At 41.6% G+C, this 27,584-nt stretch overlaps 1 long non-coding RNA gene across 13 annotated transcripts; it reads left to right on the forward strand.

The window, feature by feature from the left end:
- The first annotated feature begins 284 nt into the window (after positions 1 to 284).
- LOC144993970 (uncharacterized) lies at positions 285 to 26,844 on the forward strand. Of its 13 annotated transcripts, none has more exons than XR_013657303.1 (8): positions 285 to 1,553; positions 4,930 to 5,068; positions 5,315 to 6,866; positions 10,244 to 12,258; positions 15,636 to 17,650; positions 21,028 to 21,166; positions 21,491 to 21,524; positions 22,852 to 25,002. It is a non-coding gene; the product is annotated as an uncharacterized LOC144993970 (long non-coding RNA). The 13 variants fall into 13 exon arrangements; XR_013657304.1 differs by having other exon boundaries at positions 15,636 to 15,774; positions 16,099 to 16,132; positions 17,460 to 17,650; positions 21,028 to 25,002; XR_013657305.1 differs by having other exon boundaries at positions 10,244 to 10,382; positions 10,707 to 10,740; positions 12,068 to 12,258; positions 21,028 to 25,002.
- Positions 26,845 to 27,584: the final 740 nt, after the last annotated feature.

Genomic DNA, 27,584 nt, shown 5'->3' on the forward strand with positions numbered 1-27,584 from the left:
AATATGGACATATCCAGTCCAAGTTGGCGCAGATGCTGGCATGCGGTATCGAACTGTTTACGAATCTCACTCGCTGGTTCTTTTATAGAATTACCTTTTTGGATCTTGCTGCTATGGACACAAAATCCTTTTGACTGACGTTATGAAACCTCATGATCAGTGTTCTTGTTGGCGCGTCTGAACTCCTTTTCGGTCCCATCCAATGTGCTCTTTCTATGGTTAGGGGCTGCAGAAGTTGAGTGATATCCAGTGCTTCAGGCAGCCAGCTTTCCAAAAACATACATGCGTTGGAGCCTTCTGCACCTTTGGGTAGATTAACAAATCGGAGATTATTCATCTGTGATCTTGTTTCCAAATCGATTGTTTTCTCCTCCAAATATTCAGAAAATTCAGACCTCAATCCTTGTATTTCAGTATTTCCTGTTTAACCCTTGTTCTATCTTAGATGAGCCCCCCCTTCCATTGACGTGTTCTTCCTACCACGACAAAGGTGGATAAAGGTGGAAAGATTTCATGTAATCCATGGACACCAGTGAAGATCACAAATCATTGAAGAAAAAAGGTTCAGGGCACTGTCTAGTGGGTCTAGATGACCCAACTCCCAACGTTAAAGTGCCTAGGATAGTACAAGGGTTAACCAGAAACCCTGGCTGAATGCAGAGGTGCGCTCTCTCCTGAAAGCCAGGAATGCTGCATTCCGGTCTCTTGAGGAGGTGGCATTTAGAGCAGCAAGAAGGGAGCTGCACACTGGAGTGAAGAGGGTGGAAGCTGCATGTGCTCAGAGGATCCAGAAACATTTTACATCCAATAATCCCCAGAGTATGTTGAGAGGCATCGAGAACATGACAGACTACATCACCATAGATTCATGACAAAGCTGGCCGATTGATTACTATGCCAGTCTGCTGTGGTTCTCCTGAAGGGCTACAATGGGAAAAGGAGAGGAGGCGGAGCTTCAGAGGAGTTTCCTGAGTAACCTGGAGCTTGAGGAGCTGCAGACAGCGATGAACTTCCTCTTCTACGATGAAACCAGCAGCACATGGCCCACATCCCGTCTGCTTAGATGTCTTTAACTCCACAATCAGAGCTGGGCAGATATCTAGGATAGTTTTTCTGCAGTTATATGTTCTCAGACACTTTATTGAAGTAGCTTTTTACAAAATAAAGTCCAATAATTGCTTTATTTTTTATAAAGATTATGGAAAATTGGTCTTTAGTACAAACAATTACACCATCATTATAAAAATCCAGGAAGACATAAAAAATAACTTCAACATCAGGGAGCGTGTAGCTTCTGGAAGTCAGCGTTGGTCTTTGGGTTCAGTGGTTTTTGACTTTCTCACCACTGATTCTGTGTTCCAGGTGATGCAGCAATGACACAGGAGAGAGGCTGGATGGGTTCAAAGGAAGTCAGAGTCCATGGAATATTGTCCAGAGACGGCATCAGATTTCTGGTTCTTGGTTCCAGTTCTGAAGGAAACAGGGAAAGGGAAGCGGTAGAGAAACAAAGACCCTCTGGCTTGCCGGGGATTTAGGCGTTTCCCGTCTTTCAGGTAAGAGAGGTTCTTATGATCAGTCCAGATTGTGAATGGCTGTTCCACGCCTAGAGCCAAAGCCTGCTTTCTTCAAGCATCAGTTTACTGGCTAGTAGCTCCTTGTCCCTTATGCTGTAGTTTTTACAGATGAGGTCAGTTTGCTGGAGAAGAATGCACATGACTGTTATCAGAGTCAGAAAATGATGAGAGCACAGAACCCACAGCAGATTCTGATGCGTCCACTTCTACACCAAATGGCTTTTCAGGGTCAGCGTGGGTCAGAATTGGTGCAGGAGAGAACTTGTTTTTGAGAGAACTGAATGTTTCAGTGACCAATATGTATCCAAGAAAGCTGATTAAAGGAGAGTGGAACTCACATTTTTATCCTTTAATATGCCAAGAGTTCCTGGAGGAAATCAACATCAAGGTATACAAGAACAAAGCGCTACAAGAAGCCATGAAGATTCTTAGGTTGACATAAGCGTTGATCCAGCTTTCTGGTTGCAGTGCTCATCTTTTCATGTATCAAAGTCCAAAAATTTGGCAGAGCACCATAGGGAATCGAACCCTAACGTGCTAAAGCAGGCATACCATTATCAGTCTCTTTATTTTTTGACCAAACATGAAAAGAAGCTTTTGAGTTGGTGATGACTTTTGTTTAGGACATGGAAACTGGATCTTTGCTGTTTCTGTTTTTCTGAGGATCTTTTGAATCGCCCTTAGTCCTGCCTGAAGTCTCCCAGGAGCGACACTGCCATGATGGGGCATTTGTCCTGCAGGAGCAGGGCAAATGCACCTGACAACATTGCTCCAGGGGGTACATTCAGGCACTCAAACCCCTCCACCACGATAAGGTGGCGATTCGGGGAGGGGAAAATTTAGTTTGTTAGCTAATTACTAATAATTTGTGTGGGAAAATCAAAGTTCTCGGAGGAAACCCACAGGCCTGCTCAACCTCTTTTAATTTGTTACCAATCATTTTGGGTGACTGATTTTTTTTTGTCTGTAGATAAATTTAGTTTGTCAACACAAGTGAATTTGGATTAGTGGGGGGAAACTGAAGTCCTCAGAGAAAACCCACACAGACACGGGTCTGTCAGGTAATAAGGTTGACCCAACAAACCAACGTGCCGCCCTGTTTTTTTAAGCGCCAATTATATATTCACAGCCAAAATCTCTGTGTACTTAGCTTCTGAAATCCTTAATCTAACCCAATGTTTAGTGTGGTGACATGTATCTGTACCTGACAAGTGATTCAGTCGACTAAACAAATCAACGTGCTGCCCTGTTTTTTCAACCCCCCCCCATAGTGAACAGTCTTTCTTTTTTTCCCTTATTTAGTTCTTTTTCCCTCAATTGTAAAAAAAATTGCCTTTGTGTGTTTTATCATCTATAATGATCTAAAAAGTGATCCAGTGGACCTGGATTGAGCAGGCCTGATTTACAGTATTTTCAAAGTACACACCTTTCTTTGCTGCCCTAACTGTCTAAAACCCTAACCAATAGTTGGGTTGTAACCATGACAACCCAATTATTTACAGATGAATGACCTCCAGTCACTTCAACTCTAACCCCCTGTAACCATGACAACCCAACCATTTACAGCTGAATGACCTACAGTCATTTCAACTCTAACTAACCCCCTGTAACCATAACAACCCAACCATTTACAGCTGAATGACCTACAGTCTTTCAACTCTAACCCCCCATAACACAACCCAATTATTCACAGCTGAACCCATCCAGTTGTTTGGTGAGCTCAGTTACTTGCTCTTGAAGCCTTTTTGTTTCCTTTTCCTGCAGCTTCAACTTGGTTTTCAGGTCCAGATTGGAGATCACCAACTCATCAAGTTGTGAATTGAGATTTTTTAATTCTTCAACTTCCCCAAAGTCATCGAGCTCATTCAAACACAGAATTTTCTTTCCTTTCTTGAGTTTGGATTGAGTAGGTTGAACTTCTTTGGTAAATTCAACCTCATGACTCTGGAAATCACCAATGACCTGTTTATGTTTGGAGATTTCCTTCTCCAAAACCTGCCCACGTTCATGCTCCACCTGGAACTCTTTTTCCATCTGTGCCAATACTGGGATGTACAGGTCCAAATCTATCTGAGCTGAACGTCTCCTCTCTTCTTCCAGATCCAGAAACATTTCCTTCTTCTGCAGCTTTTCTTTCAATGTCTCGATCTGTTTTTGGAGGTCACTCTCTGTTTCCATTTTCTTCTGAGGCTGATATACCTCTTTTTTGGTCCAATATTCCACATGTTTAGTGTTGTTTTTAGTGTAGGGATTGCTCCTCTCCGGGGCTGTCCTGAGCAAGTTCCTGTTCTCAGATGTTGACATGAAACTATACACTACTTTATTGGCATTATTGAAGACCTTTTTCTTCTTTTTGACCTCTCCGTTATTGACCTGCGTTGGAACATTGGCGTCTGTCTTTTTTGGAGACAGTTTTTCCACTCTTTCAGTCTTTTGAACGGACACCTTAGGGTTCACCTTTTTGAAATCTGTGTTCGCAGACATTGTTGGTGTTTGATACGGTGTCTTAAAGTGGGTGTTGGTGAAGACCAGACTCTGTTTTGCCTCTCCGTTCTTTGTCTGGGTTGGAACGTTGGCGGCTGTCTTTGTTGTGTGGTTGGACATCTTTGTGCTCATTTCTCACGTGCTCGTTCAGAACTGTTAGAAGCTTGAAAGCACACGTATACAAGAGTTTTCTTGGAAGCCTTCTGACTTCAAATGATGTCATTGTGTGATGTCAAATGACATCTGATGACATCAGATGTCATCAGATGTCATGTCAAATGAAATCATGACATCTGATGACATCATGACATCATGATTACATCATTCATGTTAACAGAGTCCCCTGGTTTATATTCTGGGAGCAATGACATCATTCACTAGTTCAGCTCAGTAGTTATGACATCATTTAATAATGCTTTAGTTTATTTTTTATTTATCCTATTTTAAAATTTTAATTTAAAGTCTTGTTTTATACATGGTTCTTATATTTTTTTTCTATATCCTATCTTATACATATTTTAAATAAAATGTATGTATTAAATCAAGCAGAACTATTTAGAGAAAGTGAATGTTGGCTATTTATAAAAAAAACAACTGTAAAGAAGACACTGCCTTTGAGCAGGTAATGTCCAGCGGTTTGTTAATTATTTCACTTGTGTTAAAGTGATCATCAACAATAAAGGTGTTTTTATCATTAATATTGAATCAAACATAGTTAATATTTATATAGTAAACATTTGCTTAATTGGGGCAGAACTGGAGATTTCTGCTGTGGAATCTAAACCACAGGAAGCCTACAGATCAGAGTCCCAGGACATTTGTGTGTTTGTCCTGCTGACACAAAGCTCAACACACCTGTGTGTTTCTGCAGCTCACTTGCAACCTGGAGCAGACGTGACCCTGACGGCGGGAGACTGGAGCCTGGCTGACCCATGGGTCATCACTGGCTCTCAACTTATTAAGGCTGTTAGCATATTTATTAGGGACAAACAAGCAAACATCTTTCTTCAGTAAGAGGCTCATGACTCCAAACAGTTGCTCCATCTGAATGTTATGGTGATGACACCACACACACCCCCAACCTCCAAACCTGCACCTCATAGTAGTGAAAGACAAACATTCCAACAATGGGCAATGATTCACTCATCACATTTTCAACTCGAGTGCAAAAATAACATCTTTGAACAAATAGAACTTAATTGAAACAGTTGATCAGTGACAGTATTCTTACTTTTTTCTTTTGTTCCTCCCAAAAGCCTTCCGTTGTCCAGGATGCACAGAGTTCGTATGGTAAGTCCAGCTTGGAGCTGCTACAATCCACAGTTCTCCTTTATCCAGGAGCGGAACTTGGTGACCCGGGTGTAGATGCCAGCTTTCCAAAAACACACATGCGTTGGAGCCTTTTGCACCTTTGGGTAGATTAACAAGTCGGAGATTATTCATCCGTGATCTGGTTTCCAAATCAATTATTTTCTCCTCCAAATATTTTTCACCAGCTTCGTTACTTCAGCATTCATGCTTGTTTGAACATCCTCCACAGAGGAGAGACGCACCTCTGCTTTGTCCATTCGCACCGTGCATTCAGTCACTTGCCTTTGTGTGTCCCCAACAGCTTTCATAAAACCATCAACCCTTCCAGAAAATTCAGACCTCAATCCTCGTATTTCAGTATTTCCTGTTTAACCCTTGTTCTATCTTAGATGAGCCCCCCCTTCCATTGACGTGTTCTTCCTACCACGACAAAGGTGGATAAAGGTGGAAAGATTTCATGTAATCCATGGACACCAGTGAAGATCACAAATCATTGAAGAAAAAAGGTTCAGGGCACTGTCTAGTGGGTCTAGATGACCCAACTCCCAACGTTAAAGTGCCTAGGATAGTACAAGGGTTAACCAGAAACCCTGGCTGAATGCAGAGGTGCGCTCTCTCCTGAAAGCCAGGAATGCTGCATTCCGGTCTCTTGAGGAGGTGGCATTTAGAGCAGCAAGAAGGGAGCTGCACACTGGAGTGAAGAGGGTGGAAGCTGCATGTGCTCAGAGGATCCAGAAACATTTTACATCCAATAATCCCCAGAGTATGTTGAGAGGCATCGAGAACATGACAGACTACATCACCATAGATTCATGACAAAGCTGGCCGATTGATTACTATGCCAGTCTGCTGTGGTTCTCCTGAAGGGCTGCAATGGGAAAAGGAGAGGAGGCGGAGCTTCAGAGGAGTTTCCTGAGTAACCTGGAGCTTGAGGAGCTGCAGACAGCGATGAACTTCCTCTTCTACGATGAAACCAGCAGCACATGGCCCACATCCCGTCTGCTTAGATGTCTTTAACTCCACAATCAGAGCTGGGCAGATATCTAGGATAGTTTTTCTGCAGTTATATGTTCTCAGACACTTTATTGAAGTAGCTTTTTACAAAATAAAGTCCAATAATTGCTTTATTTTTTATAAAGATTATGGAAAATTGGTCTTTAGTACAAACAATTACACCATCATTATAAAAATCCAGGAAGACATAAAAAATAACTTCAACATCAGGGAGCGTGTAGCTTCTGGAAGTCAGCGTTGGTCTTTGGGTTCAGTGGTTTTTGACTTTCTCACCACTGATTCTGTGTTCCAGGTGATGCAGCAATGACACAGGAGAGAGGCTGGATGGGTTCAAAGGAAGTCAGAGTCCATGGAATATTGTCCAGAGACGGCATCAGATTTCTGGTTCTTGGTTCCAGTTCTGAAGGAAACAGGGAAAGGGAAGCGGTAGAGAAACAAAGACCCTCTGGCTTGCCGGGGATTTAGGCGTTTCCCGTCTTTCAGGTAAGAGAGGTTCTTATGATCAGTCCAGATTGTGAATGGCTGTTCCACGCCTAGAGCCAAAGCCTGCTTTCTTCAAGCATCAGTTTACTGGCTAGTAGCTCCTTGTCCCTTATGCTGTAGTTTTTACAGATGAGGTCAGTTTGCTGGAGAAGAAAGCACATGACTGTTATCAGAGTCAGAAAATGATGAGAGCACAGAACCCACAGCAGATTCTGATGCGTCCACTTCTACACCAAATGGCTTTTCAGGGTCAGCGTGGTTCAGGATTGGTGCAGAAGAGAAATTGTTTTTGAGAGAACTGAATGTTTCAGTGACCAATATGTATCCAAGAAAGCTGATTAAAGGAGAATGGAGCTAACATTTATATCCTTTAATATGCCAAGAGTTCCTGGAGGAAATCAACATCACGGTATACAAGAGCAAAGCGCTACAAAAAGCCATGAAGATTCTTAGGTTGACATAAGCGTTGATCCAGCTTTCTGGTTGCAGTGCTCATCTTTTCATGTATCAAAGTCCAAAAATTTGGCAGAGCACCGTAGGGAATCGAACCCTAACGTGCTAAAGCAGGCATACCATTATCAGTCTCTTTATTTTTTGACCAAACATGAAAAGAAGCTTTTGAGTTGGTGATGACTTTTGTTTAGGACATGGAAACTGGATCTTTGCTGTTTCTGTTTTTCTGAGGATCTTTTGAATCGCCCTTAGTCCTGCCTGAAGTCTCCCAGGAGCGACACTGCCATGATGGGGCATTTGTCCTGCAGGAGCAGGGCAAATGCACCTGACAACATTGCTCCAGGGCGTACATTCAGGCACTCAAACCCCTCCACCACGATAAGGTGGCGATTCAGGGAGGGGAAAATTTAGTTTGTTAGCTAATTACTAATAATTTGTGTGGGAAAATCAAAGTTCTCGGAGGAAACCCACAGGCCTGCTCAACCTCTTTTAATTTGTTACCAATCATTTTGGGTGACTGATTTTTTTTTGTCTGTAGATAAATTTAGTTTGTCAACACAAGTGAATTTGGATTAGTGGGGGGAAACTGAAGTCCTCAGAGAAAACCCACACAGACACGGGTCTGTCAGGTAATAAGGTTGACCCAACAAACCAACGTGCCGCCCTGTTTTTTTAAGCGCCAATTATATATTCACAGCCAAAATCTCTGTGTACTTAGCTTCTGAAATCCTTAATCTAACCCAATGTTTAGTGTGGTGACATGTATCTGTACCTGACAAGTGATTCAGTCGACTAAACAAATCAACGTGCTGCCCTGTTTTTTCAACCCCCCCCCCATAGTGAACAGTCTTTCTTTTTTTCCCTTATTTAGTTCTTTTTCCCTCAATTGTAAAAAAAATTGCCTTTGTGTGTTTTATCATCTATAATGATCTAAAAAGTGATCCAGTGGACCAGGATTGAGCAGGCCTGATTTACAGTATTTTCAAAGTACACACCTTTCTTTGCTGCCCTAACTGTCTAAAACCCTAACCAATAGTTGGGTTGTAACCATGACAACCCAATTATTTACAGATGAATGACCTCCAGTCACTTCAACTCTAACCCCCTGTAACCATGACAACCCAACCATTTACAGCTGAATGACCTACAGTCATTTCAACTCTAAGTAACCCCCTGTAACCATAACAACCCAACCATTTACAGCTGAATGACCTACAGTCTTTCAACTCTAACCCCCCATAACACAACCCAATTATTCACAGCTGAACCCATCCAGTTGTTTGGTGAGCTCAGTTACTTGCTCTTGAAGCCTTTTTGTTTCCTTTTCCTGCAGCTTCAACTTGGTTTTCAGGTCCAGATTGGAGATCACCAACTCATCAAGTTGTGAATTGAGATTTTTTAATTCTTCAACTTCCCCAAAGTCATCGAGCTCATTCAAACACAGAATTTTCTTTCCTTTCTTGAGTTTGGATTGAGTAGGTTGAACTTCTTTGGTAAATTCAACCTCATGACTCTGGAAATCACCAATGACCTGTTTATGTTTGGAGATTTCCTTCTCCAAAACCTGCCCACGTTCATGCTCCACCTGGAACTCTTTTTCCATCTGTGCCAATACTGGGATGTACAGGTCCAAATCTATCTGAGCTGAACGTCTCCTCTCTTCTTCCAGATCCAGAAACATTTCCTTCTTCTGCAGCTTTTCTTTCAATGTCTCGATCTGTTTTTGGAGGTCAGTCTCTGTTTCCATTTTCTTCTGAGGCTGATATACCTCTTTTTTGGTCCAATATTCCACATGTTTAGTGTTGTTTTTAGTGTAGGGATTGCTCCTCTCCGGGGCTGTCCTGAGCAAGTTCCTGTTCTCAGATGTTGACATGAAACTATACACTACTTTATTGGCATTATTGAAGACCTTTTTCTTCTTTTTGACCTCTCCGTTATTGACCTGCGTTGGAACATTGGCGTCTGTCTTTTTTGGAGACAGTTTTTCCACTCTTTCAGTCTTTTGAACGGACACCTTAAGGTTCACCTTTTTGAAATCTGTGTTCGCAGACATTGTTGGTGTTTGATACGGTGTCTTAAAGTGGGTGTTGGTGAAGACCAGACTCTGTTTTGCCTCTCCATTCTTTGTCTGGGTTGGAACGTTGGCGGCTGTCTTTGTTGTGTGGTTGGACATCTTTGTGCTCATTTCTCACGTGCTCGTTCAGAACTGTTAGAAGCTTGAAAGCACACGTATACAAGAGTTTTCTTGGAAGCCTTCTGACTTCAAATGATGTCATTGTGTGATGTCAAATGACATCTGATGACATCAGATGTCATCAGATGTCATGTCAAATGAAATCATGACATCTGATGACATCATGACATCATGATTACATCATTCATGTTAACAGAGTCCCCTGGTTTATATTCTGGGAGCAATGACATCATTCACTAGTTCAGCTCAGTAGTTATGACATCATTTAATAATGCTTTAGTTTATTTTTTATTTATCCTATTTTAAAATTTTAATTTAAAGTCTTGTTTTATACATGGTTCTTATATTTTTTTTCTATATCCTATCTTATACATATTTTAAATAAAATGTATGTATTAAATCAAGCAGAACTATTTAGAGAAAGTGAATGTTGGCTATTTATAAAAAAAACAACTGTAAAGAAGACACTGCCTTTGAGCAGGTAATGTCCAGCGGTTTGTTAATTATTTCACTTGTGTTAAAGTGATCATCAACAATAAAGGTGTTTTTATCATTAATATTGAATCAAACATAGTTAATATTTATATAGTAAACATTTGCTTAATTGGGGCAGAACTGGAGATTTCTGCTGTGGAATCTAAACCACATGAAGCCTACAGATCAGAGTCCCAGGACATTTGTGTGTTTGTCCTGCTGACACAAAGCTCAACACACCTGTGTGTTTCTGCAGCTCACTTGCAACCTGGAGCAGACGTGACCCTGACGGCGGGAGACTGGAGCCTGGCTGACCCATGGGTCATCACTGGCTCTCAACTTATTAAGGCTGTTAGCATATTTATTAGGGACAAACAAGCAAACATCTTTCTTCAGTAAGAGGCTCATGACTCCAAACAGTTGCTCCATCTGAATGTTATGGTGATGACACCACACACACCCCCAACCTCCAAACCTGCACCTCATAGTAGTGAAAGACAAACATTCCAACAATGGGCAATGATTCACTCATCACATTTTCAACTCGAGTGCAAAAATAACATCTTTGAACAAAGGAAACAACTTAACAAACTATAGTTTTGGAGGATGATCTCTGTTAGGCCATGAATCCTAAAAATACTTTTTAAATGAATAGAACTTAATTGAAACAGTTGATCAGTGACAGTATTCTTACTTTTTTCTTTTGTTCCTCCCAAAAGCCTTCCGTTGTCCAGGATGCACAGAGTTCGTATGGTAAGTCCAGCTTGGAGCTGCTACAATCCACAGTTCTCCTTTATCCAGGAGCGGAACTTGGTGACCCGGGTGTAGATGCCAGCTTTCCAAAAACACACATGCGTTGGAGCCTTTTGCACCTTTGGGTAGATTAACAAGTCGGAGATTATTCATCCGTGATCTGGTTTCCAAATCAATTATTTTCTCCTCCAAATATTTTTCACCAGCTTCGTTACTTCAGCATTCATGCTTGTTTGAACATCCTCCACAGAGGAGAGACGCAGCTCTGCTTTGTCCATTCGCACCGTGCATTCAGTCACTTGCCTTTGTGTGTCCCCAACAGCTTTCATAAAACCATCAACCCTTCCAGAAAATTCAGACCTCAATCCTCGTATTTCAGTATTTCCTGTTTAACCCTTGTTCTATCTTAGATGAGCCCCCCCTTCCATTGACGTGTTCTTCCTACCACGACAAAGGTGGATAAAGGTGGAAAGATTTCATGTAATCCATGGACACCAGTGAAGATCACAAATCATTGAAGAAAAAAGGTTCAGGGCACTGTCTAGTGGGTCTAGATGACCCAACTCCCAACGTTAAAGTGCCTAGGATAGTACAAGGGTTAACCAGAAACCCTGGCTGAATGCAGAGGTGCGCTCTCTCCTGAAAGCCAGGAATGCTGCATTCCGGTCTCTTGAGGAGGTGGCATTTAGAGCAGCAAGAAGGGAGCTGCACACTGGAGTGAAGAGGGTGGAAGCTGCATGTGCTCAGAGGATCCAGAAACATTTTACATCCAATAATCCCCAGAGTATGTTGAGAGGCATCGAGAACATGACAGACTACATCACCATAGATTCATGACAAAGCTGGCCGATTGATTACTATGCCAGTCTGCTGTGGTTCTCCTGAAGGGCTACAATGGGAAAAGGAGAGGAGGCGGAGCTTCAGAGGAGTTTCCTGAGTAACCTGGAGCTTGAGGAGCTGCAGACAGCGATGAACTTCCTCTTCTACGATGAAACCAGCAGCACATGGCCCACATCCCGTCTGCTTAGATGTCTTTAACTCCACAATCAGAGCTGGGCAGATATCTAGGATAGTTTTTCTGCAGTTATATGTTCTCAGACACTTTATTGAAGTAGCTTTTTACAAAATAAAGTCCAATAATTGCTTTATTTTTTATAAAGATTATGGAAAATTGGTCTTTAGTACAAACAATTACACCATCATTATAAAAATCCAGGAAGACATAAAAAATAACTTCAACATCAGGGAGCGTGTAGCTTCTGGAAGTCAGCGTTGGTCTTTGGGTTCAGTGGTTTTTGACTTTCTCACCACTGATTCTGTGTTCCAGGTGATGCAGCAATGACACAGGAGAGAGGCTGGATGGGTTCAAAGGAAGTCAGAGTCCATGGAATATTGTCCAGAGACGGCATCAGATTTCTGGTTCTTGGTTCCAGTTCTGAAGGAAACAGGGAAAGGGAAGCGGTAGAGAAACAAAGACCCTCTGGCTTGCCGGGGATTTAGGCGTTTCCCGTCTTTCAGGTAAGAGAGGTTCTTATGATCAGTCCAGATTGTGAATGGCTGTTCCACGCCTAGAGCCAAAGCCTGCTTTCTTCAAGCATCAGTTTACTGGCTAGTAGCTCCTTGTCCCTTATGCTGTAGTTTTTACAGATGAGGTCAGTTTGCTGGAGAAGAAAGCACATGACTGTTATCAGAGTCAGAAAATGATGAGAGCACAGAACCCACAGCAGATTCTGATGCGTCCACTTCTACACCAAATGGCTTTTCAGGGTCAGCGTGGTTCAGGATTGGTGCAGAAGAGAAATTGTTTTTGAGAGAACTGAATGTTTCAGTGACCAATATGTATCCAAGAAAGCTGATTAAAGGAGAGTGGAGCTCACATTTTTATCCTTTAATATGCCAAGAGTTCCTGGAGGAAATCAACATCAAGGTATACAAGAACAAAGCGCTACAAAAAGCCATGAAGATTCTTAGGTTGACATAAGCGTTGATCCAGCTTTCTGGTTGCAGTGCTCATCTTTTCATGTATCAAAGTCCAAAAATTTGGCAGAGCACCGTAGGGAATCGAACCCTAACGTGCTAAAGCAGGCATACCATTATCAGTCTCTTTATTTTCTGACCAAACATGAAAAGAAGCTTTTGAGTTGGTGATGACTTTTGTTTAGGACATGGAAACTGGATCTTTGCTGTTTCTGTTTTTCTGAGGATCTTTTGAATCGCCCTTAGTCCTGCCTGAAGTCTCCCAGGAGCGACACTGCCATGATGGGGCATTTGTCCTGCAGGAGCAGGGCAAATGCACCTGACAACATTGCTCCAGGGCGTACATTCAGGCACTCAAACCCCTCCACCACGATAAGGTGGCGATTCAGGGAGGGGAAAATTTAGTTTGTTAGCTAATTACTAATAATTTGTGTGGGAAAATCAAAGTTCTCGGAGGAAACCCACAGGCCTGCTCAACCTCTTTTAATTTGTTACCAATCATTTTGGGTGACTGATTTTTTTTTGTCTGTAGATAAATTTAGTTTGTCAACACAAGTGAATTTGGATTAGTGGGGGGAAACTGAAGTCCTCAGAGAAAACCCACACAGACACGGGTCTGTCAGGTAATAAGGTTGACCCAACAAACCAACGTGCCGCCCTGTTTTTTTAAGCGCCAATTATATATTCACAGCCAAAATCTCTGTGTACTTAGCTTCTGAAATCCTTAATCTAACCCAATGTTTAGTGTGGTGACATGTATCTGTACCTGACAAGTGATTCAGTCGACTAAACAAATCAACGTGCTGCCCTGTTTTTTCAACCCCCCCCCCATAGTGAACAGTCTTTCTTTTTTTCCCTTATTTAGTTCTTTTTCCCTCAATTGTAAAAAAAATTGCCTTTGTGTGTTTTATCATCTATAATGATCTAAAAAGTGATCCAGTGGACCAGGATTGAGCAGGCCTGATTTACAGTATTTTCAAAGTACACACCTTTCTTTGCTGCCCTAACTGTCTAAAACCCTAACCAATAGTTGGGTTGTAACCATGACAACCCAATTATTTACAGATGAATGACCTCCAGTCACTTCAACTCTAACCCCCTGTAACCATGACAACCCAACCATTTACAGCTGAATGACCTACAGTCATTTCAACTCTAAGTAACCCCCTGTAACCATAACAACCCAACCATTTACAGCTGAATGACCTACAGTCTTTCAACTCTAACCCCCCATAACACAACCCAATTATTCACAGCTGAACCCATCCAGTTGTTTGGTGAGCTCAGTTACTTGCTCTTGAAGCCTTTTTGTTTCCTTTTCCTGCAGCTTCAACTTGGTTTTCAGGTCCAGATTGGAGATCACCAACTCATCAAGTTGTGAATTGAGATTTTTTAATTCTTCAACTTCCCCAAAGTCATCGAGCTCATTCAAACACAGAATTTTCTTTCCTTTCTTGAGTTTGGATTGAGTAGGTTGAACTTCTTTGGTAAATTCAACCTCATGACTCTGGAAATCACCAATGACCTGTTTATGTTTGGAGATTTCCTTCTCCAAAACCTGCCCACGTTCATGCTCCACCTGGAACTCTTTTTCCATCTGTGCCAATACTGGGATGTACAGGTCCAAATCTATCTGAGCTGAACGTCTCCTCTCTTCTTCCAGATCCAGAAACATTTCCTTCTTCTGCAGCTTTTCTTTCAATGTCTCGATCTGTTTTTGGAGGTCAGTCTCTGTTTCCATTTTCTTCTGAGGCTGATATACCTCTTTTTTGGTCCAATATTCCACATGTTTAGTGTTGTTTTTAGTGTAGGGATTGCTCCTCTCCGGGGCTGTCCTGAGCAAGTTCCTGTTCTCAGATGTTGACATGAAACTATACACTACTTTATTGGCATTATTGAAGACCTTTTTCTTCTTTTTGACCTCTCCGTTATTGACCTGCGTTGGAACATTGGCGTCTGTCTTTTTTGGAGACAGTTTTTCCACTCTTTCAGTCTTTTGAACGGACACCTTAGGGTTCACCTTTTTGAAATCTGTGTTCGCAGACATTGTTGGTGTTTGATACGGTGTCTTAAAGTGGGTGTTGGTGAAGACCAGACTCTGTTTTGCCTCTCCGTTCTTTGTCTGGGTTGGAACGTTGGCGGCTGTCTTTGTTGTGTGGTTGGACATCTTTGTGCTCATTTCTCACGTGCTCGTTCAGAACTGTTAGAAGCTTGAAAGCACACGTATACAAGAGTTTTCTTGGAAGCCTTCTGACTTCAAATGATGTCATTGTGTGATGTCAAATGACATCTGATGACATCAGATGTCATCAGATGTCATGTCAAATGAAATCATGACATCTGATGACATCATGACATCATGATTACATCATTCATGTTAACAGAGTCCCCTGGTTTATATTCTGGGAGCAATGACATCATTCACTAGTTCAGCTCAGTAGTTATGACATCATTTAATAATGCTTTAGTTTATTTTTTATTTATCCTATTTTAAAATTTTAATTTAAAGTCTTGTTTTATACATGGTTCTTATATTTTTTTTCTATATCCTATCTTATACATATTTTAAATAAAATGTATGTATTAAATCAAGCAGAACTATTTAGAGAAAGTGAATGTTGGCTATTTATAAAAAAAACAACTGTAAAGAAGACACTGCCTTTGAGCAGGTAATGTCCAGCGGTTTGTTAATTATTTCACTTGTGTTAAAGTGATCATCAACAATAAAGGTGTTTTTATCATTAATATTGAATCAAACATAGTTAATATTTATATAGTAAACATTTGCTTAATTGGGGCAGAACTGGAGATTTCTGCTGTGGAATCTAAACCACAGGAAGCCTACAGATCAGAGTCCCAGGACATTTGTGTGTTTGTCCTGCTGACACAAAGCTCAACACACCTGTGTGTTTCTGCAGCTCACTTGCAACCTGGAGCAGACGTGACCCTGACGGCGGGAGACTGGAGCCTGGCTGACCCATGGGTCATCACTGGCTCTCAACTTATTAAGGCTGTTAGCATATTTATTAGGGACAAACAAGCAAACATCTTTCTTCAGTAAGAGGCTCATGACTCCAAACAGTTGCTCCATCTGAATGTTATGGTGATGACACCACACACACCCCCAACCTCCAAACCTGCACCTCATAGTAGTGAAAGACAAACATTCCAACAATGGGCAATGATTCACTCATCACATTTTCAACTCGAGTGCAAAAATAACATCTTTGAACAAAGGAAACAACTTAACAAACTATAGTTTTGGAGGATGATCTCTGTTAGGCCATGAATCCTAAAAATACTTTTTAAATGAATAGAACTTAATTGAAACAGTTGATCAGTGACAGTATTCTTACTTTTTTCTTTTGTTCCTCCCAAAAGCCTTCCGTTGTCCAGGATGCACAGAGTTCGTATGGTAAGTCCAGCTTGGAGCTGCTACAATCCACAGTTCTCCTTTATCCAGGAGCGGAACTTGGTGACCCGGGTGTAGATGCCAGCTTTCCAAAAACACACATGCGTTGGAGCCTTTTGCACCTTTGGGTAGATTAACAAGTCGGAGATTATTCATCCGTGATCTGGTTTCCAAATCAATTATTTTCTCCTCCAAATATTTTTCACCAGCTTCGTTACTTCAGCATTCATGCTTGTTTGAACATCCTCCACAGAGGAGAGACGCAGCTCTGCTTTGTCCATTCGCACCGTGCATTCAGTCACTTGCCTTTGTGTGTCCCCAACAGCTTTCATAAAACCATCAACCCTTCCAGAAAATTCAGACCTCAATCCTCGTATTTCAGTATTTCCTGTTTAACCCTTGTTCTATCTTAGATGAGCCCCCCCTTCCATTGACGTGTTCTTCCTACCACGACAAAGGTGGATAAAGGTGGAAAGATTTCATGTAATCCATGGACACCAGTGAAGATCACAAATCATTGAAGAAAAAAGGTTCAGGGCACTGTCTAGTGGGTCTAGATGACCCAACTCCCAACGTTAAAGTGCCTAGGATAGTACAAGGGTTAACCAGAAACCCTGGCTGAATGCAGAGGTGCGCTCTCTCCTGAAAGCCAGGAATGCTGCATTCCGGTCTCTTGAGGAGGTGGCATTTAGAGCAGCAAGAAGGGAGCTGCACACTGGAGTGAAGAGGGTGGAAGCTGCATGTGCTCAGAGGATCCAGAAACATTTTACATCCAATAATCCCCAGAGTATGTTGAGAGGCATCGAGAACATGACAGACTACATCACCATAGATTCATGACAAAGCTGGCCGATTGATTACTATGCCAGTCTGCTGTGGTTCTCCTGAAGGGCTACAATGGGAAAAGGAGAGGAGGCGGAGCTTCAGAGGAGTTTCCTGAGTAACCTGGAGCTTGAGGAGCTGCAGACAGCGATGAACTTCCTCTTCTACGATGAAACCAGCAGCACATGGCCCACATCCCGTCTGCTTAGATGTCTTTAACTCCACAATCAGAGCTGGGCAGATATCTAGGATAGTTTTTCTGCAGTTATATGTTCTCAGACACTTTATTGAAGTAGCTTTTTACAAAATAAAGTCCAATAATTGCTTTATTTTTTATAAAGATTATGGAAAATTGGTCTTTAGTACAAACAATTACACCATCATTATAAAAATCCAGGAAGACATAAAAAATAACTTCAACATCAGGGAGCGTGTAGCTTCTGGAAGTCAGCGTTGGTCTTTGGGTTCAGTGGTTTTTGACTTTCTCACCACTGATTCTGTGTTCCAGGTGATGCAGCAATGACACAGGAGAGAGGCTGGATGGGTTCAAAGGAAGTCAGAGTCCATGGAATATTGTCCAGAGACGGCATCAGATTTCTGGTTCTTGGTTCCAGTTCTGAAGGAAACAGGGAAAGGGAAGCGGTAGAGAAACAAAGACCCTCTGGCTTGCCGGGGATTTAGGCGTTTCCCGTCTTTCAGGTAAGAGAGGTTCTTATGATCAGTCCAGATTGTGAATGGCTGTTCCACGCCTAGAGCCAAAGCCTGCTTTCTTCAAGCATCAGTTTACTGGCTAGTAGCTCCTTGTCCCTTATGCTGTAGTTTTTACAGATGAGGTCAGTTTGCTGGAGAAGAAAGCACATGACTGTTATCAGAGTCAGAAAATGATGAGAGCACAGAACCCACAGCAGATTCTGATGCGTCCACTTCTACACCAAATGGCTTTTCAGGGTCAGCGTGGTTCAGGATTGGTGCAGAAGAGAAATTGTTTTTGAGAGAACTGAATGTTTCAGTGACCAATATGTATCCAAGAAAGCTGATTAAAGGAGAGTGGAGCTCACATTTTTATCCTTTAATATGCCAAGAGTTCCTGGAGGAAATCAACATCAAGGTATACAAGAACAAAGCGCTACAAAAAGCCATGAAGATTCTTAGGTTGACATAAGCGTTGATCCAGCTTTCTGGTTGCAGTGCTCATCTTTTCATGTATCAAAGTCCAAAAATTTGGCAGAGCACCGTAGGGAATCGAACCCTAACGTGCTAAAGCAGGCATACCATTATCAGTCTCTTTATTTTCTGACCAAACATGAAAAGAAGCTTTTGAGTTGGTGATGACTTTTGTTTAGGACATGGAAACTGGATCTTTGCTGTTTCTGTTTTTCTGAGGATCTTTTGAATCGCCCTTAGTCCTGCCTGAAGTCTCCCAGGAGCGACACTGCCATGATGGGGCATTTGTCCTGCAGGAGCAGGGCAAATGCACCTGACAACATTGCTCCAGGGCGTACATTCAGGCACTCAAACCCCTCCACCACGATAAGGTGGCGATTCAGGGAGGGGAAAATTTAGTTTGTTAGCTAATTACTAATAATTTGTGTGGGAAAATCAAAGTTCTCGGAGGAAACCCAGAGGCCTGCTCAACCTCTTTTAATTTGTTACCAATCATTTTGGGTGACTGATTTTTTTTTGTCTGTAGATAAATTTAGTTTGTCAACACAAGTGAATTTGGATTAGTGGGGGGAAACTGAAGTCCTCAGAGAAAACCCACACAGACACGGGTCTGTCAGGTAATAAGGTTGACCCAACAAACCAACGTGCCGCCCTGTTTTTTTAAGCGCCAATTATATATTCACAGCCAAAATCTCTGTGTACTTAGCTTCTGAAATCCTTAATCTAACCCAATGTTTAGTGTGGTGACATGTATCTGTACCTGACAAGTGATTCAGTCGACTAAACAAATCAACGTGCTGCCCTGTTTTTTCAACCCCCCCCCCATAGTGAACAGTCTTTCTTTTTTTCCCTTATTTAGTTCTTTTTCCCTCAATTGTAAAAAAAATTGCCTTTGTGTGTTTTATCATCTATAATGATCTAAAAAGTGATCCAGTGGACCAGGATTGAGCAGGCCTGATTTACAGTATTTTCAAAGTACACACCTTTCTTTGCTGCCCTAACTGTCTAAAACCCTAACCAATAGTTGGGTTGTAACCATGACAACCCAATTATTTACAGATGAATGACCTCCAGTCACTTCAACTCTAACCCCCTGTAACCATGACAACCCAACCATTTACAGCTGAATGACCTACAGTCATTTCAACTCTAAGTAACCCCCTGTAACCATAACAACCCAACCATTTACAGCTGAATGACCTACAGTCTTTCAACTCTAACCCCCAATAACACAACCCAATTATTCACAGCTGAACCCATCCAGTTGTTTGGTGAGCTCAGTTACTTGCTCTTGAAGCCTTTTTGTTTCCTTTTCCTGCAGCTTCAACTTGGTTTTCAGGTCCAGATTGGAGATCACCAACTCATCAAGTTGTGAATTGAGATTTTTTAATTCTTCAACTTCCCCAAAGTCATCGAGCTCATTCAAACACAGAATTTTCTTTCCTTTCTTGAGTTTGGATTGAGTAGGTTGAACTTCTTTGGTAAATTCAACCTCATGACTCTGGAAATCACCAATGACCTGTTTATGTTTGGAGATTTCCTTCTCCAAAACCTGCCCACGTTCATGCTCCACCTGGAACTCTTTTTCCATCTGTGCCAATACTGGGATGTACAGGTCCAAATCTATCTGAGCTGAACGTCTCCTCTCTTCTTCCAGATCCAGAAACATTTCCTTCTTCTGCAGCTTTTCTTTCAATGTCTCGATCTGTTTTTGGAGGTCACTCTCTGTTTCCATTTTCTTCTGAGGCTGATATACCTCTTTTTTGGTCCAATATTCCACATGTTTAGTGTTGTTTTTAGTGTAGGGATTGCTCCTCTCCGGGGCTGTCCTGAGCAAGTTCCTGTTCTCAGATGTTGACATGAAACTATACACTACTTTATTGGCATTATTGAAGACCTTTTTCTTCTTTTTGACCTCTCCGTTATTGACCTGCGTTGGAACATTGGCGTCTGTCTTTTTTGGAGACAGTTTTTCCACTCTTTCAGTCTTTTGAACGGACACCTTAGGGTTCACCTTTTTGAAATCTGTGTTCGCAGACATTGTTGGTGTTTGATACGGTGTCTTAAAGTGGGTGTTGGTGAAGACCAGACTCTGTTTTGCCTCTCCGTTCTTTGTCTGGGTTGGAACGTTGGCGGCTGTCTTTGTTGTGTGGTTGGACATCTTTGTGCTCATTTCTCACGTGCTCGTTCAGAACTGTTAGAAGCTTGAAAGCACACGTATACAAGAGTTTTCTTGGAAGCCTTCTGACTTCAAATGATGTCATTGTGTGATGTCAAATGACATCTGATGACATCAGATGTCATCAGATGTCATGTCAAATGAAATCATGACATCTGATGACATCATGACATCATGATTACATCATTCATGTTAACAGAGTCCCCTGGTTTATATTCTGGGAGCAATGACATCATTCACTAGTTCAGCTCAGTAGTTATGACATCATTTAATAATGCTTTAGTTTATTTTTTATTTATCCTATTTTAAAATTTTAATTTAAAGTCTTGTTTTATACATGGTTCTTATATTTTTTTTCTATATCCTATCTTATACATATTTTAAATAAAATGTATGTATTAAATCAAGCAGAACTATTTAGAGAAAGTGAATGTTGGTTATTTATAAAAAAAACAACTGTAAAGAAGACACTGCCTTTGAGCAGGTAATGTCCAGCGGTTTGTTAATTATTTCACTTGTGTTAAAGTGATCATCAACAATAAAGGTGTTTTTATCATTAATATTGAATCAAACATAGTTAATATTTATATAGTAAACATTTGCTTAATTGGGGCAGAACTGGAGATTTCTGCTGTGGAATCTAAACCACAGGAAGCCTACAGATCAGAGTCCCAGGACATTTGTGTGTTTGTCCTGCTGACACAAAGCTCAACACACCTGTGTGTTTCTGCAGCTCACTTGCAACCTGGAGCAGACGTGACCCTGACGGCGGGAGACTGGAGCCTGGCTGACCCATGGGTCATCACTGGCTCTCAACTTATTAAGGCTGTTAGCATATTTATTAGGGACAAACAAGCAAACATCTTTCTTCAGTAAGAGGCTCATGACTCCAAACAGTTGCTCCATCTGAATGTTATGGTGATGACACCACACACACCCCCAACCTCCAAACCTGCACCTCATAGTAGTGAAAGACAAACATTCCAACAATGGGCAATGATTCACTCATCACATTTTCAACTCGAGTGCAAAAATAACATCTTTGAACAAAGGAAACAACTTAACAAACTATAGTTTTGGAGGATGATCTCTGTTAGGCCATGAATCCTAAAAATACTTTTTAAATGAATAGAACTTAATTGAAACAGTTGATCAGTGACAGTATTCTTACTTTTTTCTTTTGTTCCTCCCAAAAGCCTTCCGTTGTCCAGGATGCACAGAGTTCGTATGGTAAGTCCAGCTTGGAGCTGCTACAATCCACAGTTCTCCTTTATCCAGGAGCGGAACTTGGTGACCCGGGTGTAGATGCCAGCTTTCCAAAAACACACATGCGTTGGAGCCTTTTGCACCTTTGGGTAGATTAACAAGTCGGAGATTATTCATCCGTGATCTGGTTTCCAAATCAATTATTTTCTCCTCCAAATATTTTTCACCAGCTTCGTTACTTCAGCATTCATGCTTGTTTGAACATCCTCCACAGAGGAGAGACGCAGCTCTGCTTTGTCCATTCGCACCGTGCATTCAGTCACTTGCCTTTGTGTGTCCCCAACAGCTTTCATAAAACCATCAACCCTTCCAGAAAATTCAGACCTCAATCCTCGTATTTCAGTATTTCCTGTTTAACCCTTGTTCTATCTTAGATGAGCCCCCCCTTCCATTGACGTGTTCTTCCTACCACGACAAAGGTGGATAAAGGTGGAAAGATTTCATGTAATCCATGGACACCAGTGAAGATCACAAATCATTGAAGAAAAAAGGTTCAGGGCACTGTCTAGTGGGTCTAGATGACCCAACTCCCAACGTTAAAGTGCCTAGGATAGTACAAGGGTTAACCAGAAACCCTGGCTGAATGCAGAGGTGCGCTCTCTCCTGAAAGCCAGGAATGCTGCATTCCGGTCTCTTGAGGAGGTGGCATTTAGAGCAGCAAGAAGGGAGCTGCACACTGGAGTGAAGAGGGTGGAAGCTGCATGTGCTCAGAGGATCCAGAAACATTTTACATCCAATAATCCCCAGAGTATGTTGAGAGGCATCGAGAACATGACAGACTACATCACCATAGATTCATGACAAAGCTGGCCGATTGATTACTATGCCAGTCTGCTGTGGTTCTCCTGAAGGGCTACAATGGGAAAAGGAGAGGAGGCGGAGCTTCAGAGGAGTTTCCTGAGTAACCTGGAGCTTGAGGAGCTGCAGACAGCGATGAACTTCCTCTTCTACGATGAAACCAGCAGCACATGGCCCACATCCCGTCTGCTTAGATGTCTTTAACTCCACAATCAGAGCTGGGCAGATATCTAGGATAGTTTTTCTGCAGTTATATGTTCTCAGACACTTTATTGAAGTAGCTTTTTACAAAATAAAGTCCAATAATTGCTTTATTTTTTATAAAGATTATGGAAAATTGGTCTTTAGTACAAACAATTACACCATCATTATAAAAATCCAGGAAGACATAAAAAATAACTTCAACATCAGGGAGCGTGTAGCTTCTGGAAGTCAGCGTTGGTCTTTGGGTTCAGTGGTTTTTGACTTTCTCACCACTGATTCTGTGTTCCAGGTGATGCAGCAATGACACAGGAGAGAGGCTGGATGGGTTCAAAGGAAGTCAGAGTCCATGGAATATTGTCCAGAGACGGCATCAGATTTCTGGTTCTTGGTTCCAGTTCTGAAGGAAACAGGGAAAGGGAAGCGGTAGAGAAACAAAGACCCTCTGGCTTGCCGGGGATTTAGGCGTTTCCCGTCTTTCAGGTAAGAGAGGTTCTTATGATCAGTCCAGATTGTGAATGGCTGTTCCACGCCTAGAGCCAAAGCCTGCTTTCTTCAAGCATCAGTTTACTGGCTAGTAGCTCCTTGTCCCTTATGCTGTAGTTTTTACAGATGAGGTCAGTTTGCTGGAGAAGAAAGCACATGACTGTTATCAGAGTCAGAAAATGATGAGAGCACAGAACCCACAGCAGATTCTGATGCGTCCACTTCTACACCAAATGGCTTTTCAGGGTCAGCGTGGTTCAGAATTGGTGCAGAAGAGAAATTGTTTTTGAGAGAACTGAATGTTTCAGTGACCAATATGTATCCAAGAAAGCTGATTAAAGGAGAGTGGAGCTCACATTTTTATCCTTTAATATGCCAAGAGTTCCTGGAGGAAATCAACATCAAGGTATACAAGAACAAAGCGCTACAAAAAGCCATGAAGATTCTTAGGTTGACATAAGCGTTGATCCAGCTTTCTGGTTGCAGTGCTCATCTTTTCATGTATCAAAGTCCAAAAATTTGGCAGAGCACCGTAGGGAATCGAACCCTAACGTGCTAAAGCAGGCATACCATTATCAGTCTCTTTATTTTTTGACCAAACATGAAAAGAAGCTTTTGAGTTGGTGATGACTTTTGTTTAGGACATGGAAACTGGATCTTTGCTGTTTCTGTTTTTCTGAGGATCTTTTGAATCGCCCTTAGTCCTGCCTGAAGTCTCCCAGGAGCGACACTGCCATGATGGGGCATTTGTCCTGCAGGAGCAGGGCAAATGCACCTGACAACATTGCTCCAGGGCGTACATTCAGGCACTCAAACCCCTCCACCACGATAAGGTGGCGATTCAGGGAGGGGAAAATTTAGTTTGTTAGCTAATTACTAATAATTTGTGTGGGAAAATCAAAGTTCTCGGAGGAAACCCACAGGCCTGCTCAACCTCTTTTAATTTGTTACCAATCATTTTGGGTGACTGATTTTTTTTTGTCTGTAGATAAATTTAGTTTGTCAACACAAGTGAATTTGGATTAGTGGGGGGAAACTGAAGTCCTCAGAGAAAACCCACACAGACACGGGTCTGTCAGGTAATAAGGTTGACCCAACAAACCAACGTGCCGCCCTGTTTTTTTAAGCGCCAATTATATATTCACAGCCAAAATCTCTGTGTACTTAGCTTCTGAAATCCTTAATCTAACCCAATGTTTAGTGTGGTGACATGTATCTGTACCTGACAAGTGATTCAGTCGACTAAACAAATCAACGTGCTGCCCTGTTTTTTCAACCCCCCCCCATAGTGAACAGTCTTTCTTTTTTTCCCTTATTTAGTTCTTTTTCCCTCAATTGTAAAAAAAATTGCCTTTGTGTGTTTTATCATCTATAATGATCTAAAAAGTGATCCAGTGGACCAGGATTGAGCAGGCCTGATTTACAGTATTTTCAAAGTACACACCTTTCTTTGCTGCCCTAACTGTCTAAAACCCTAACCAATAGTTGGGTTGTAACCATGACAACCCAATTATTTACAGATGAATGACCTCCAGTCACTTCAACTCTAACCCCCTGTAACCATGACAACCCAACCATTTACAGCTGAATGACCTACAGTCATTTCAACTCTAAGTAACCCCCTGTAACCATAACAACCCAACCATTTACAGCTGAATGACCTACAGTCTTTCAACTCTAACCCCCAATAACACAACCCAATTATTCACAGCTGAACCCATCCAGTTGTTTGGTGAGCTCAGTTACTTGCTCTTGAAGCCTTTTTGTTTCCTTTTCCTGCAGCTTCAACTTGGTTTTCAGGTCCAGATTGGAGATCACCAACTCATCAAGTTGTGAATTGAGATTTTTTAATTCTTCAACTTCCCCAAAGTCATCGAGCTCATTCAAACACAGAATTTTCTTTCCTTTCTTGAGTTTGGATTGAGTAGGTTGAACTTCTTTGGTAAATTCAACCTCATGACTCTGGAAATCACCTGTTTATGTTTGGAGATTTCCTTCTCCAAAACCTGCCCACGTTCATGCTCCACCTGGAACTCTTTTTCCATCTGTGCCAATACTGGGATGTACAGGTCCAAATCTATCTGAGCTGAACGTCTCCTCTCTTCTTCCAGATCCAGAAACATTTCCTTCTTCTGCAGCTTTTCTTTCAATGTCTCGATCTGTTTTTGGAGGTCACTCTCTGTTTCCATTTTCTTCTGAGGCTGATATACCTCTTTTTTGGTCCAATATTCCACATGTTTAGTGTTGTTTTTAGTGTAGGGATTGCTCCTCTCCGGGGCTGTCCTGAGCAAGTTCCTGTTCTCAGATGTTGACATGAAACTATACACTACTTTATTGGCATTATTGAAGACCTTTTTCTTCTTTTTGACCTCTCCGTTATTGACCTGCGTTGGAACATTGGCGTCTGTCTTTTTTGGAGACAGTTTTTCCACTCTTTCAGTCTTTTGAACGGACACCTTAGGGTTCACCTTTTTGAAATCTGTGTTCGCAGACATTGTTGGTGTTTGATACGGTGTCTTAAAGTGGGTGTTGGTGAAGACCAGACTCTGTTTTGCCTCTCCGTTCTTTGTCTGGGTTGGAACGTTGGCGGCTGTCTTTGTTGTGTGGTTGGACATCTTTGTGCTCATTTCTCACGTGCTCGTTCAGAACTGTTAGAAGCTTGAAAGCACACGTATACAAGAGTTTTCTTGGAAGCCTTCTGACTTCAAATGATGTCATTGTGTGATGTCAAATGACATCTGATGACATCAGATGTCATCAGATGTCATGTCAAATGAAATCATGACATCTGATGACATCATGACATCATGATTACATCATTCATGTTAACAGAGTCCCCTGGTTTATATTCTGGGAGCAATGACATCATTCACTAGTTCAGCTCAGTAGTTATGACATCATTTAATAATGCTTTAGTTTATTTTTTATTTATCCTATTTTAAAATTTTAATTTAAAGTCTTGTTTTATACATGGTTCTTATATTTTTTTTCTATATCCTATCTTATACATATTTTAAATAAAATGTATGTATTAAATCAAGCAGAACTATTTAGAGAAAGTGAATGTTGGTTATTTATAAAAAAAACAACTGTAAAGAAGACACTGCCTTTGAGCAGGTAATGTCCAGCGGTTTGTTAATTATTTCACTTGTGTTAAAGTGATCATCAACAATAAAGGTGTTTTTATCATTAATATTGAATCAAACATAGTTAATATTTATATAGTAAACATTTGCTTAATTGGGGCAGAACTGGAGATTTCTGCTGTGGAATCTAAACCACATGAAGCCTACAGATCAGAGTCCCAGGACATGTGTGTGTTTGTCCTGCTGACACAAAGCTCAACACACCTGTGTGTTTCTGCAGCTCACTTGCAACCTGGAGCAGACGTGACCCTGACGGCGGGAGACTGGAGCCTGGCTGACCCATGGGTCATCACTGGCTCTCAACTTATTAAGGCTGTTAGCATATTTATTAGGGACAAACAAGCAAACATCTTTCTTCAGTAAGAGGCTCATGACTCCAAACAGTTGCTCCATCTTTATTTTTTTTTTTTTTTTTTTTTTTTTTCTTTTTTAACTTGTCCTGTCCAACAGCTGGGCAGACAGACGAGAGCTGAGGGCCTCTTGTGTTGGACATATTTTGCTTTAACAAGAGGGGTTATTAATCTTCTGACAAACCAAAGGTATGTCTGAATAAACCCCTTTTGTAATTGAGGCCAAACTTTATTAATTTCAATCATGTCTGAAAATCTTTGGTGTTCGACCGGACGGAAAAGGAAAGAGGGGAAGAAGAGAGAGGGACGCTAGAGAGAGGGGGGGGGTAGGGGGTGATAATAGGAGGGGAAGGGGGATAAGACCATGAAGCAGCATACAGCAACAAGTTTGCTGGTTGTTAATCATTATGGTAAGGTTCAAATGCAGTACAAAAAGGGCGGGGCCCGTCCACACACACACTCAAATGTTATAAACACACCTGCTAGCTGCAAAAATGTCCACCTGTCGACATGTACACAAAACAGATAGTGTTCACACACGCATACTTATGCCTTAAAACCAACTAGTGTGAAATATTTCAGTCATTCAGTCATGCAAGACTTTAATGGGCATGTTGGTGAGGGCAATAGAGGTGATGAGGAGGTGATGGGCAGGTTTGGTGTGAAGGAAAGGAATCTGGAGGGACAGATGGTGGTGGACTTTGCGAAGAGGATGGAAATGGCTGTAGTCAACACTTACTTCCAGAAGAGAGAGGAACATAGAGTGACATACAGAAGTGGAGGTAGGAGTACCCAGGTGGACTACATCCTATGTAGACGAGGTCATTTGAGAGAGGTTATTGACTGCAAAGTGGTGGTAGGAGAGAGTGTAGCCAGACAGCACCGCATGGTGGTGTGTAAGATGACTCTGGAGGTCAGGAAGAAGAAGAGAGGGAAAACAGAAAAGAAGACCAAGTGGTGGAAGCTACAGAATGAAAAAACTTGTGAGGAATTTAGGCAGAAGATGAGACAGGTCCTGGGTGGTCAGGATGAGCTTCCAGATG

This window comes from Oryzias latipes, chromosome 7 (assembly GCF_053564925.1).
Source record: "Oryzias latipes strain Hd-rR chromosome 7, Olatipes_Hd-rR_3.1".
In the NCBI taxonomy this organism is placed as follows: Eukaryota; Metazoa; Chordata; class Actinopteri; order Beloniformes; family Adrianichthyidae; genus Oryzias; species Oryzias latipes.